This window comes from Anomaloglossus baeobatrachus, chromosome 12 (genome assembly GCF_048569485.1).
Source record: "Anomaloglossus baeobatrachus isolate aAnoBae1 chromosome 12, aAnoBae1.hap1, whole genome shotgun sequence".
NCBI lineage: Eukaryota > Metazoa > Chordata > Amphibia > Anura > Aromobatidae > Anomaloglossus > Anomaloglossus baeobatrachus.
The window spans coordinates 116,442,250-116,455,053 of NC_134364.1; positions in this window are offsets into that span (position 1 = coordinate 116,442,250).

Sequence of the window (12,804 nt, forward strand, 5' to 3'; positions counted from 1 at the left end):
TAATTAGCCCTAATTTAGGACCAGGACAATGACTCTCTGGTTGGATTTGCTTTTTTAGTGTAAATAGTCTACATACAATGATTAGCCTAAAGTCTATAATTAAAAAAGCATCTCTACAATGGAGGCAGTAAATGAAAAATGCAAAACCGCGATAGAGGCGGCACAAGGGATCCTAGGAATGTGCAGTGTAAAGCCATGTTCACACAGCGCTCACACATTGGCTCTTTCCTACTAAGGCTATGTGCCCACGTTGCGTTCTGTCCCTGTAGAAATTTCTGCAGCAATTTGAACAGCACACGTGCGCTTCAAATCGCTGCAGAAACACTGCGTACTGAAAAGCTGGTTTCATGCGCTCTGCATGCAGCCCCTCCCATAGACAGAGCGGGGGATGCATGTAAAGCGCACAGAAGTGACATGTCACTTCTTAGAACGCAGCGCTCCGGCAGTAGCCAAAGCACTGCGCTCTAATACGCCATGTGGGCATGGATTAGGCACAATCTCCATAGATTGTGCTGGGGACGCAGGACGCATGCAGTTACGCTGCGGTGCAGAATGCAGTGTAACGGCATGAAAATACGCTACGTGGGCACAGAGCCTAAGCTCTTTATACTGCTTGCCCCATCCTAAGAATTCAAATAAGGAGCGGATGTGCAGAGCTCAGGTACGGAAAGTATATACTTCACGGCAATGAACAGCGGCACTAGAAACAGCTGATCAGGGGAGTGTCAGGTGTAGCCCCAACGATCAGACATTGATGACCGGTCCTAGGGAACTGACGAGTTTGGAATGGATTCCATCACATCAAGCTGCTTCAAACATGTTTTTCAAAACCTGAAGCGGAAAATTCCTAAAGACTGATCACTAGTGATGAGCGGGCACTACCATGCTCGGGTGCTCTGTACTTGTAACTAGTGATGAGCGGGCACTACCATGCTCAGGTGCTCAGTACTGGTAACTAGTGATGAGTGAGCACTACCATGCTCGGGTGCTCTGTACTTGTAACTAGTGATGAGCGGGCACTACCATGCTCGGGTGCTCAGTACTCGTAACTAGTGATGAGCGGGCACTACCATGCTCAGGTGCTCAGTACTCGTAACTAGTGATGAGCGGGCACTACCATGCTCGGGTGCTCTGTACTTGTAACTAGTGATGAGCGGGCACTACCATGCTCAGGTGCTCAGTACTGGTAACTAGTGATGAGCGGGCACTACCATGCTCGGGTGCTCTGTACTTGTAACTAGTGATGAGCGGGCACTACCATGCTCGGGTGCTCAGTACTCGTAACTAGTGATGAGCGGGCACTACCATGCTCGGGTGCTCAGTACTGGTAACTAGTGATGAGCGGGCACTACCATGCTCAGGTGCTCAGTACTGGTAACTAGTGATGAGCGGGCACTACCATGCTCGGGTGCTCTGTACTTGTAACTAGTGATGAGCGGGCACTACCATGCTCAGGTGCTCAGTACTGGTAACTAGTGATGAGCGGGCACTACCATGCTCGGGTGCTCTGTACTTGTAACTAGTGATGAGCGGGCACTACCATGCTCGGGTGCTCAGTACTCGTAACTAGTGATGAGCGGGCACTACCATGCTCGGGTGCTCATTACTGGTAACTAGTGATGAGCGGGCACTACCATGCTCAGGTGCTCAGTACTGGTAACTAGTGATGAGCGGGCACTACCATGCTCGGGTGCTCTGTACTTGTAACTAGTGATGAGCGGGCACTACCATGCTCTGGTGCTCATTACTGGTAACTAGTGATGAGCGGGCACTGCCATGCTCAGGTGCTGAGTACTGGTAACTAGTGATGAGTGGGCACTACCATGTTCAGGTGCTCAGTACTAGTAACTAGTGATGAGCGGGCACTACCATGCTCGGGTGCTCATTACTGGTAACTAGTGATGAGCGGGCACTACCATGCTCGGGTGCTCTGTACTGGTAACTAGTGATGAGCGGGCACTACCATGCTCAGGTGCTCAGTACTCGTAACTAGTGATGAGCGGGCACTACCATGCTCTGGTGCTCATTACTGGTAACTAGTGATGAGCGGGCACTGCCATGCTCAGGTGCTGAGTACTGGTAACTAGTGATGAGTGGGCACTACCATGTTCAGGTGCTCAGTACTCGTAACTAGTGATGAGCGGACACTACCATGCTCGGGTGCTCAGTACTGGTAACTAGTGATGAGCGGGCACTACCATGCTCGGGTGCTCAGTACTGGTAACTAGTGATGAGCGGGCACTACCATGCTCGGGTGCTCAGTACTCGTAACTAGTGATGAGCGGGCACGACCATGCTCAGGTGTTCAGTACTCGTAACTAGTGATGAGCGGGCACTACCATGCTCAGGTGCTCAGTACTCGTAACTAGTGATGAGCGGGCACTACCATGCTCAGGTGCTCAGTACTCGTAACTAGTGATGAGCGGGCACTACCATGCTCGGGTGCTCAGTACTCGTAACTAGTGATGAGCGGGCACTACCATGCTCGGGTGCTCAGTACTGGTAACTAGTGATGAGCGGGCACTACCATGCTCGGGTGCTCAGTACTAGTAACTAGTGATGAGCGGGCACTACCATGCTCGGGTGCTCAGTACTGGTAACTAGTGATGAGCGGGCACTACCATGCTCAGGTGCTCAGTACTCGTAACTAGTGATGAGCGGGCACTACCATGCTCAGGTGCTCAGTACTCGTAACTAGTGATGAGCGGGCACTACCATGCTCGGGTGCTCAGTACTCGTAACTAGTGATGAGCGGGCACTACCATGCTCGGGTGCTCAGTACTGGTAACTAGTGATGAGCGGGCATTACCATGCTCGGGTGCTCAGTACTAGTAACTAGTGATGAGCGGGCACTACCATGCTCGGGTGCTCAGTACTCGTAACTAGTGATGAGCGGGCACTACCATGCTCGGGTACTCAGTACTCGTAACTAGTGATGAGCGGGCACTACCATGCTCGGGTGCTCAGTACTGGTAACTAGTGATGAGCGGGCACTACCATGCTCAGGTGCTCAGTACTGGTAACTAGTGATGAGCGAGTACTACCATGCTCGAGTGCTCTGTACTGGTAACTAGTGATGAGTGGGCACTACCATGCTCGGGTGCTCTGTACTCGTAACTAGTGATGAGCGGGCACTACCATGCTCAGGTGTTCAGTACTCGTAACTAGTGATGAGCGGGCACTACCATGCTCAGGTGCTCAGTACTCGTAACTAGTGATGAGCGGGCACTACCATGCTCAGGTGCTCAGTACTCGTAACTAGTGATGAGCGGGCATTACCATGCTCGGGTGCTCTGTACTCGTAACTAGTGATGAGCGGGCACTACCATGCTCGGGTGCTCAGTACTCGTAACTAGTGATGAGCGGGCACTACCATGCTCGGGTACTCAGTACTCGTAACTAGTGATGAGCGGGCACTACCATGCTCGGGTGCTCAGTACTGGTAACTAGTGATGAGCGGGCACTACCATGCTCAGGTGCTCAGTACTGGTAACTAGTGATGAGCGAGTACTACCATGCTCGGGTGCTCTGTACTGGTAACTAGTGATGAGCGGGCACTACCATGCTCAGGTGCTCAGTACTCGTAACTAGTGATGAGTGAGCACTACCATGATCAGGTGCTCTGTACTCGTAACTAGTGATGAGTGAGCACTACCATGCTCGGGTGCTCAGTACTGGTAACTAGTGATGAGTGGGCACTACCATGCTCGGTTTGCTCAGTACTGGTAACTAGTGATGAGCGGGCACTACCATGCTCAGGTGCTCAGTACTGGTAACTAGTGATGAGCGGGCACTACCATGCTCGGGTGCTCAGTACTGGTAACTAGTGATGAGCGGGCACTACCATGCTCAGGTGCTTAGTACTCGTAACTAGTGATGAGCGGGCACGACCATGCTCAGGTGTTCAGTACTCGTAACTAGTGATGAGCGGGCACTACCATGCTCAGGTGCTCAGTACTCGTAACTAGTGATGAGCGGGCACTACCATGCTCAGGTGCTCAGTACTCGTAACTAGTGATGAGCGGGCACTACCATGCTCGGGTGCTCAGTACTCGTAACTAGTGATGAGCGGGCACTACCATGCTCGGGTGCTCAGTACTGGTAACTAGTGATGAGCGGGCACTACCATGCTCGGGTGCTCAGTACTAGTAACTAGTGATGAGCGGGCACTACCATGCTCGGGTGCTCAGTACTGGTAACTAGTGATGAGCGGGCACTACCATGCTCAGGTGCTCAGTACTCGTAACTAGTGATGAGCGGGCACTACCATGCTCAGGTGCTCAGTACTCGTAACTAGTGATGAGCGGGCACTACCATGCTCGGGTGCTCAGTACTCGTAACTAGTGATGAGCGGGCACTACCATGCTCGGGTGCTCAGTACTGGTAACTAGTGATGAGCGGGCATTACCATGCTCGGGTGCTCAGTACTAGTAACTAGTGATGAGCGGGCACTACCATGCTCGGGTGCTCAGTACTCGTAACTAGTGATGAGCGGGCACTACCATGCTCGGGTACTCAGTACTCGTAACTAGTGATGAGCGGGCACTACCATGCTCGGGTGCTCAGTACTGGTAACTAGTGATGAGCGGGCACTACCATGCTCAGGTGCTCAGTACTGGTAACTAGTGATGAGCGAGTACTACCATGCTCGAGTGCTCTGTACTGGTAACTAGTGATGAGTGGGCACTACCATGCTCGGGTGCTCTGTACTCGTAACTAGTGATGAGCGGGCACTACCATGCTCAGGTGTTCAGTACTCGTAACTAGTGATGAGCGGGCACTACCATGCTCAGGTGCTCAGTACTCGTAACTAGTGATGAGCGGGCACTACCATGCTCAGGTGCTCAGTACTCGTAACTAGTGATGAGCGGGCATTACCATGCTCGGGTGCTCAGTACTCGTAACTAGTGATGAGCGGGCACTACCATGCTCGGGTACTCAGTACTGGTAACTAGTGATGAGCGGGCACTACCATGCTCGGGTGCTCAGTACTGGTAACTAGTGATGAGCGGGCACTACCATGCTCGGGTGCTCAGTACTGGTAACTAGTGATGAGCGGGCACTATCATGGTCGGGGGCTCAGTTCTCGTAACTAGTGATGAGCGGGCACTACCATGCTCGGGTGCTCAGTACTGGTAACTAGTGATGAGCGGGCACTACCATGCTCGGGTGCTCTGTACTGGTAACTAGTGATGAGCGGGCACTACCATGCTCGGGTGCTCTGTACTGGTAACTAGTGATGAGCGAGCACTACCATGCTCGGGTGCTCAGTACTGGTAACTAGTGATGAGCGGGCACTACCATGCTCGGGTGCTCAGTACTGGTAACTAGTGATGAGCGGGCACTATCATGGTCGGGGGCTCAGTTCTCGTAACTAGTGATGAGCGGGCACTACCATGCTCGGGTGCTCAGTACTGGTAACTAGTGATGAGCGGGCACTACCATGCTCGGGTGCTCTGTACTGGTAACTAGTGATGAGCGAGCACTACCATGCTCGGGTGCTCTGTACTGGTAACTAGTGATGAGCGGGCACTACCATGCTCGGGTGCTCAGTACTGGTAACTAGTGATGAGTGAGCACTACCATGCTCGGGTGCTCAGTACTGGTAACTAGTGATGAGTGGGCACTACCATGCTCGGGTGCTCAGTACTGGTAACTAGTGATGAGTGAGCACTACCATGCTCGGGGGCTCAGTCCTCGTAACTAGTGATGAGCGGGCACTACCATGCTCGGGTGCTCAGTACTGGTAACTAGTGATGAGTGAGCACTACCATGCTCGGGTGCTCAGTACTGGTAACTAGTGATGAGCGGGCACTACCATGCTCAGGTTCTCAGTACTGGTAACTAGTGATGAGTGGGCACTACCATGCTCTGGTGCTCAGTACTGGTAACTAGTGATGAGTGGGCACTACCATGCTCGGGGGCTCAGTCCTCGTAACTAGTGATGAGCGAGCACTACCATGCTCGGGTGCTCAGTACTGATAACTAGTGATGAGCGGGCACTACCATGCTCAGGCGCTCAGTACTGGTAACTAGTGATGAGCGGGCACTACCATGCTCGGGTGCTCAGTACTGGTAACTAGTGATGAGCGGGCACTACCATGCTCGGGTGCTCAGTACTGGTAACTAGTGATGAGCGGGCACTGCCATGCTCGGGTGCTCAGTACTGGTAACTAGTGATGAGTGGGCACTACCATGCTCTGGTGCTCAGTACTGGTAACTAGTGATGAGTGGGCACTACCATGCTCGGGGGCTCAGTCCTCGTAACTAGTGATGAGCGAGCACTACCATGCTCGGGTGCTCAGTACTGGTAACTAGTGATGAGTGGGCACTACCATGCTCAGGTTCTCAGTACTGGTAACTAGTGATGAGTGGGCACTACCATGCTCAGGTTCTCAGTACTGGTAACTAGTGATGAGTGGGCACTACCATGCTCGGCACGCATAAAGAACAGTTGGATGCTCTGCCGAGTGTGACTTAAGTACCTGAGTATAAGGGCAGATCTTCTGTAAAGATTCTCCAGCTCCATTGACTTCCATTATACTCGGTACATGAGTCCCCCCGTGCGGCTGCTCCATACGAGCACCTGAACATGGCAGTGCTCGCTCACCCTTGCTGGCCATATGAACAAAAAATAGTTATTAAATAAAAGCTTTGCCCAATAATTTGCAGCTTTTTGCGGCTGTGTTGTTTTGCAGGAAGGATGAAATTGTCATAATACACAATTACTCAACTCTCTGTTGCTTAACCCCTCATATTCCAGGACGTATAGACCTAGAGGAGGGGGAAACAGCAAAAAATAACATGCAGGTATATAATTATCCGAAATACGCTCCCACTCATCCTATTAGAGGTTTTCTGTATCACTGTCGTGACAATATTAACTTTTTTTTTTTTACACATAGTTTTAGTCGTTTAATGTTGGGGCTGCACGGTGACATGTCACGTAACCACAATTCTGTGAAAAGTCCATCTTGTCTGCGCCTTATTTTGGAGTTTTGCAAATAAAACCACCGCGATTTAGCGGCGTGGCATGGGACGCACTGAATTCTATGACAAGTGTATGGCGTGCGACAGAAAACACGACACATTTGAAAACGTTTGCGCAAGTCACAACGTGACACCATAGGAACAAATACATGCGATGTCGCAGTGTTTTGTGACTCCTCAGCTGATCGGTTGGGGCAGGGTCCTGAGACCCCCACCAATTGCCTAGAAGACCTTTTATAAGTGCGGAGCAGAGAACACAGAAGCAGCGATGGACACGTTCTACTGCGTCCGTCCTCCTCTATGGGGGGGGGGGGCGATCTCCCATCTCTTCTTGTGACTGATCAGTGGAGGTCTCAGGACCTGAACTGAACCCCCCCTGATCGCAAAATAAAAGGACCTAAAATATTAATAATTAATATTAATAATACTTTCCAAAGTTTAGTGACAGACACCCCTCCACTGTGAAATGTTAGGCCATATTCCCATGTATAAAAAAGCAAAAAATAACCAAAAACGAATAAAAAGAGAATTATGTTTACTTACCGTAAATTCTTTTTCTTATAGTTCCGACATGGGAGACCCAGACCATGGGTGTATAGCTTCTGCCTCCGGAGGACACACAAAGTACTACACTAAAAGTGTAGCTCCTCCCTCCGAGCATATACACCCCCCCGGATGACAAATCCAACCAGTTTAGTGCAAAAGCTGAAGGAGGACATCCACCCATAAGTAGAGATAGAGTCAAACCCGGAATAACCGGATTCTCTGTCTACAACAACAGCCGGTGAAAACACACGGAACAAGAAAGCTGCCAACAGGCAACAGGGAGGGTGCTGGGTCTCCCATGTCGGAACTATAAGAAAAAGAATTTACGGTAAGTAAACAAAATTCTCTTTTTCTTCATCGTTCCTTATGGGAGACCCAGACCATGGGACGTCTCAAAGCAGTCCATGGGTGGGAAATAAACAGAAACTGAGAAGTAGGCAAAACCTAACTTCACAAATGGGCGACAGCCGCCTGAAGGATGCGTCTGCCCAAGCTTGCATCTGCCGAAGCATAAGCATGCACTTGGTAGTGCTTCGAAAAGGTGTGCAGACTAGACCAAGTGGCAGCCTGACAGACCTGCTGAGCCGTAGCCTGGTGCCTGAAGGCCCAAGAGGCACCGACAGCTCTGGTCGAGTGCGCCTTAATCCCAGGCGGGGAGGCACCTGAGAACATTGGTAGGCATCGGATATGGCCGACCTAATCCAACGAGCTAGGGTCAGTTTAGAAACCGAGAGACCGTTGCGCTGACCTGTGGTCAGCACCAAAAGAGAGGTGCACCGCCTAAGAACAGCGGTGCGGTACACATAGATCCGGAGCGTCCGCACCAGATCCAGAGTATGCAACGCTTTCTCAAAGCGATGCACAGGGGCCGGACAAAGGGAAGGCAATGAAATGTCCTGGTTAAGGTGCAAAGGAGACACCACCTTAGGGAGAAAGTCCGGAGTCGGACGGAGAACCACCTTGTCTTGGTGAAAAACCAAAAAGGGTGATTCCGAAGAGAGCGCAGCCAAATCAGAGACTCTCCTGAGAGAAATTATGGCCACCAGAAAGACCACTTTCTGTGAAAGACGAAACAACGAAACCTCCCTAAGAGGCTCAAAGGGGGGTTTCTGTAGGGCCGTGAGGACCAGATTAAGGTCTCAGAGATCCAGAGGCCGCCGGTAAGGTGGAATGATGTGAGATGCGCCCTGCATGAAGGTGCGCACCTGAGCCAGCCGAGCGAGACGCCGCTGGAACAACACTGACAGAGCCGAGACCTGTCCCTTGAGGGAATAGAGGGACAGTCCTAGCTGCAGACCGGACTGTAGAAAGGACAGGATGGTCGGCAAGGAAAACGGCCAAGGAGCATGGCCGGAAGAACGACACCAGGACAGGAAAATTCTCCAAGTCCTGTGGTAAATCCTGGCCGAGGAAGACTTCCGAGCCTGAGTCATAGTGAAGATGACCTCGGAAGGAATGCCTGAAGCCGTAAGGATCCAGGGCTCAAGAGCCACGCCGTCAATCTGAGAGCCGCAGAATTCTGGCGGAAAACGGACCCTGTGAGAGAAGGTCTGGGCGGTCCGGGAGATGCCACGGCACCTCTACGGACAGACGGAGCAGGTCTGGGAACCAAGCTCGCCTGGGCCAGTCTGGGGCGATGAGTACGACCCGACGGCCCTCCATTCTGATCTTGCGCAGGACTCTGGGCAAGAGAGCCAGAGGGGGAAACACGTAGTCCAGACGGAACTGGGACCAATCCTGAACCAGCACGTCCGCCGCCAAAGCCTGAGGATCGTGGGAGCGAGCCACGTAAACCGAGACCTTGTTGTTGTGCCGGGATGCCATTAGATCCACTTCCGGAGTGCCCCACTTGCGGCAGATTGACCGGAACACTGCCGGATGCAGGGCCCACTCGCCGCTGTCCACGGTTTGAGGCTGAGATAATCTGCCTCCCAGTTTTCTACGCCTGGGATGTGGACTGCGGATATGGTGGACTTGGAGTCCTCCGTCCACTGAAGGATGCGTTGAATTTTCAACAGGGCTAGGCGGCTGCGAGTCCCACCCTGGTGATTGATGTAGGCAACTGCTGTCGCGTTGTCTGACTGGACTCGAATGTGCTTGCCCGCCGACAGGTGGTTAAAAACTACGAGAGCTAGGAGTACAGCCCTGATTTCCAGCACATTGATCGAGAGGGCTGATTCGGACGGAGTCCAAGTGCCCTGTGCTCGGTGGTGGAGAAACACTGCTCCCCAGCCGGATAGACTGGCATCCGTGGTGAGAATCACCCAGGACGGGGCCAGAAAGGAGCGTCCCTGGGACAGAGAGAGGGGCCGAAGCCACCACTAAAGAGAGCTCCTGGTCTGTGGCGACAGAGCCACCAGCCTGTGCAAGGAAGAGGTCCCTTGTCCCAACAGCGGAGAATGTCCAGCTGCAGGGGACGCAGATGGAACTGGCAAAGGGAATCGCTTCCATTGACGCCACCATCTGACCCAGCACCTGCATGAGGTGCCTGATGGAATGACGGCGGAGCCTCAGCAGAGAGCGAACCGCCAGATGAGGGGACTGCTGTTTGACTAAGGGCAGCTTCACAAGTGCCAGCAGAGTCTCGAATTGCATCCCTAGGTACGTAAGTTCCTGGGTCGGGGTCAGAGTGGACTTGCAAGCGTGGCGAGAGTGAGCGAGACACTCCGCTGAGAGTGAGCGAGACACTCCGCTGACAGTCTGCACTGGATGAAGCCTTGACTAGAAGGTCGTCCAGGTAAGGAATCACTACCAACCCCTGGAGGTGCAGAACCGCAACCACTGCTGCCATGACCTTGGTGAATACACGAGGGGCCGTGGCTAACCCGAAGGGGAGAGGCACGAATTGGAAATGTTCCTCTCCGATTACAAAACGTAGCCAACGCTGGTGTGAAACTGCGATTGGCACATGCAGATAGACATCTCTGATGTCGATGGATGCTAAGAAATCTCCTTGGGTCATTGACTGATCGCAGAGATTCCATGCAAAAATGCCGCACCTGAACATGCTTGTTGAGAAGCTTGAGATCCAGGTCGGAAAGCACCGTCCTTTTCGGGGACTAGGAAGAGATTTGAATAGAAATCTCAGAACCGTTCCCAGTCGGGAACTGGTACAATTACTCCATTGGCCTGCAAGAATGCCACGGCCTGAGAGAAGGCGGCGGCCTTGGAGCAGGGGGGAGTTGACAGAAAAAATCTGTTTGGCGGGCTGGATAGAATTCTATTCTGTAGCCGTGGGTGATGGTAACCCACACCCACTGATCGAAGACGTGTTGAAACCACACGTCGCCCAAGAGGGAGAGCCTGCCACCGACCAAGGACGTTAATGGCGCGGCCAGATAATCAAGAGGAGGCTGCCTTGGTGGCAGCAGCTCCTGCGGACTTCTGAGGACGCGGCTTCATGCGCCAGTTGGTTTACGAACCTTGGCTGAGTTAGTGGACGAGGCCGAGGGCTTAGAGGACGACCAGTTAGAGGAACGAAAGGAACGAAACCTCGACTGGTTCCTGCCCTGGACAGGTTTCCTGGGTTTGTGGCATGGAAGTACTCTTCCTGCCAAAAGCTTCCTTAATAATTTCATCCAGTTGTTCACCGAATAGACTGGTCCCAGAAAGGGAGTCCAGCAAGGAACTTCTTAAGAAGCATCTGCCTTCCACTCTCGAAGCCACAGGCGCCTGCGGATAGCGAGGGAAGTAGCCGAGGCCACCGCAGTGCGGTGACAGTCTCCAGCATGGCAGAAATGGCATAGGATGAAAAGACTGAAGCCTGGAAGTTAAGGCAACCATTTCGGGCATAAAGTCCCTGGTGAGGGAATGCATCTCCTCCAGAGAAGCAGAGATGGCTTTGAGAGCCCGCACTGCTGCAAAAGATGGGGAGAACGAGGCCCCTGCCGCCTCATATATAGATTTGGCCAGAAGGACAACCTGGCGGACAGTGGGATCCTTAGAGAGGTGTCGTCAGCCACTGATACAACTGTCCGGGCTGAAAGTCTAGACACCGAAGGGTCCACCCTTGGTGAATGAGCCCACTCCTTGACCACCACTGGTGGAAGGGGGAAAACAGTCATCAGAACCACGCTTTGGGAAGCGTCTGTCAGGACAGGCTCTGGGCTTGGTCACAGTGGCCTGAAAACTGGAGTGGATAAGGAACGCACTCCTTGTTCTCTTAGGCAAGGTATACTGATGCTTTTCTGCCAGAGAAGGGTGCTCCCTTGATACAGGCGGATTGAGGTCCAGTACAAATATAATGGACGCAATCAAATCATTAGCATCTGCGTCACTTTCGGACAGATCAATGGGGTACATGGAGAAGCGTCCGAGTCCCCAGTAAAGGCATCCTCCTTGTCCTGCGAGTCAGCTCGTGAACCAGAGCCGCGGGGCGAGGAGGGAAAGGGGACCCTGCGTCTCCATTTTAGGAGGACGGGGTCTGAGACCAGATGAAGAATCCTCTGTGAGCTTTGCTGAGCGAGCCGTAGCAGCGGAAGCGCCCTGAGAAGGGGGCTGATGCATGCTCAGCAGTGTCCGGGACAGCTGTCCCCTGGAGAGAGGGATTCTACCCAAGCCGGGGGTTCAGCCACCGGAGCCGGAGCAGCCGGAGGAACCACTGGGGATGAGCCTCCAGGATGAGGCACCACTATGTTAGAGCAGGCATCACAATGTGGTTATGTGCTCGGTACAGGCAGTACAAGTCTACATACAGTGCATATTAAGAACAGCCTTGCAGCCTTGCTCTGATGTGAGACATGCTGCAGAAGTGGGGGCTCTGTCCAGAATGACCCCCAGCAGAGTATATAAACAGAGTATATAAGCCGCTCCACAACCGGAGGTTGTGGCTTGCCAGACCGTTTACATAGAGACATCTCTGTGCCCTCCAGATCCCCCAGCCCAGGCCCCCATTTGTCACAATGTGGTTATGCAGACATTGAGAACGCTGAGAAAATGGCGCCGGAGCGAGGAGAGGGGGCGGGGCCTACTCTGAGAGCTGGATCCGGAGGGCAAATGAGGTATACAGGGGAGGGAATCTTTCCTCAGTGAGGTGTCCGTTCCCTGTGCTGAACAGCCGCTGGGCGGAGCCACACTGTCCCACTGCACTGACTGACATGCAGGGGTAGAGAATCGAAACTAGGCCTCAGGCGAAGCCGGGGCCTAGATTTAAACATGCGGCCAGCGTGCAGGCACCATCGGCGCGGTTCTCCAGTGAAAACTGGAGAACCGGCCGGAAATGTTAACACAGTCATATAACACACTCTCCCCAATATATAAAGTACAAGG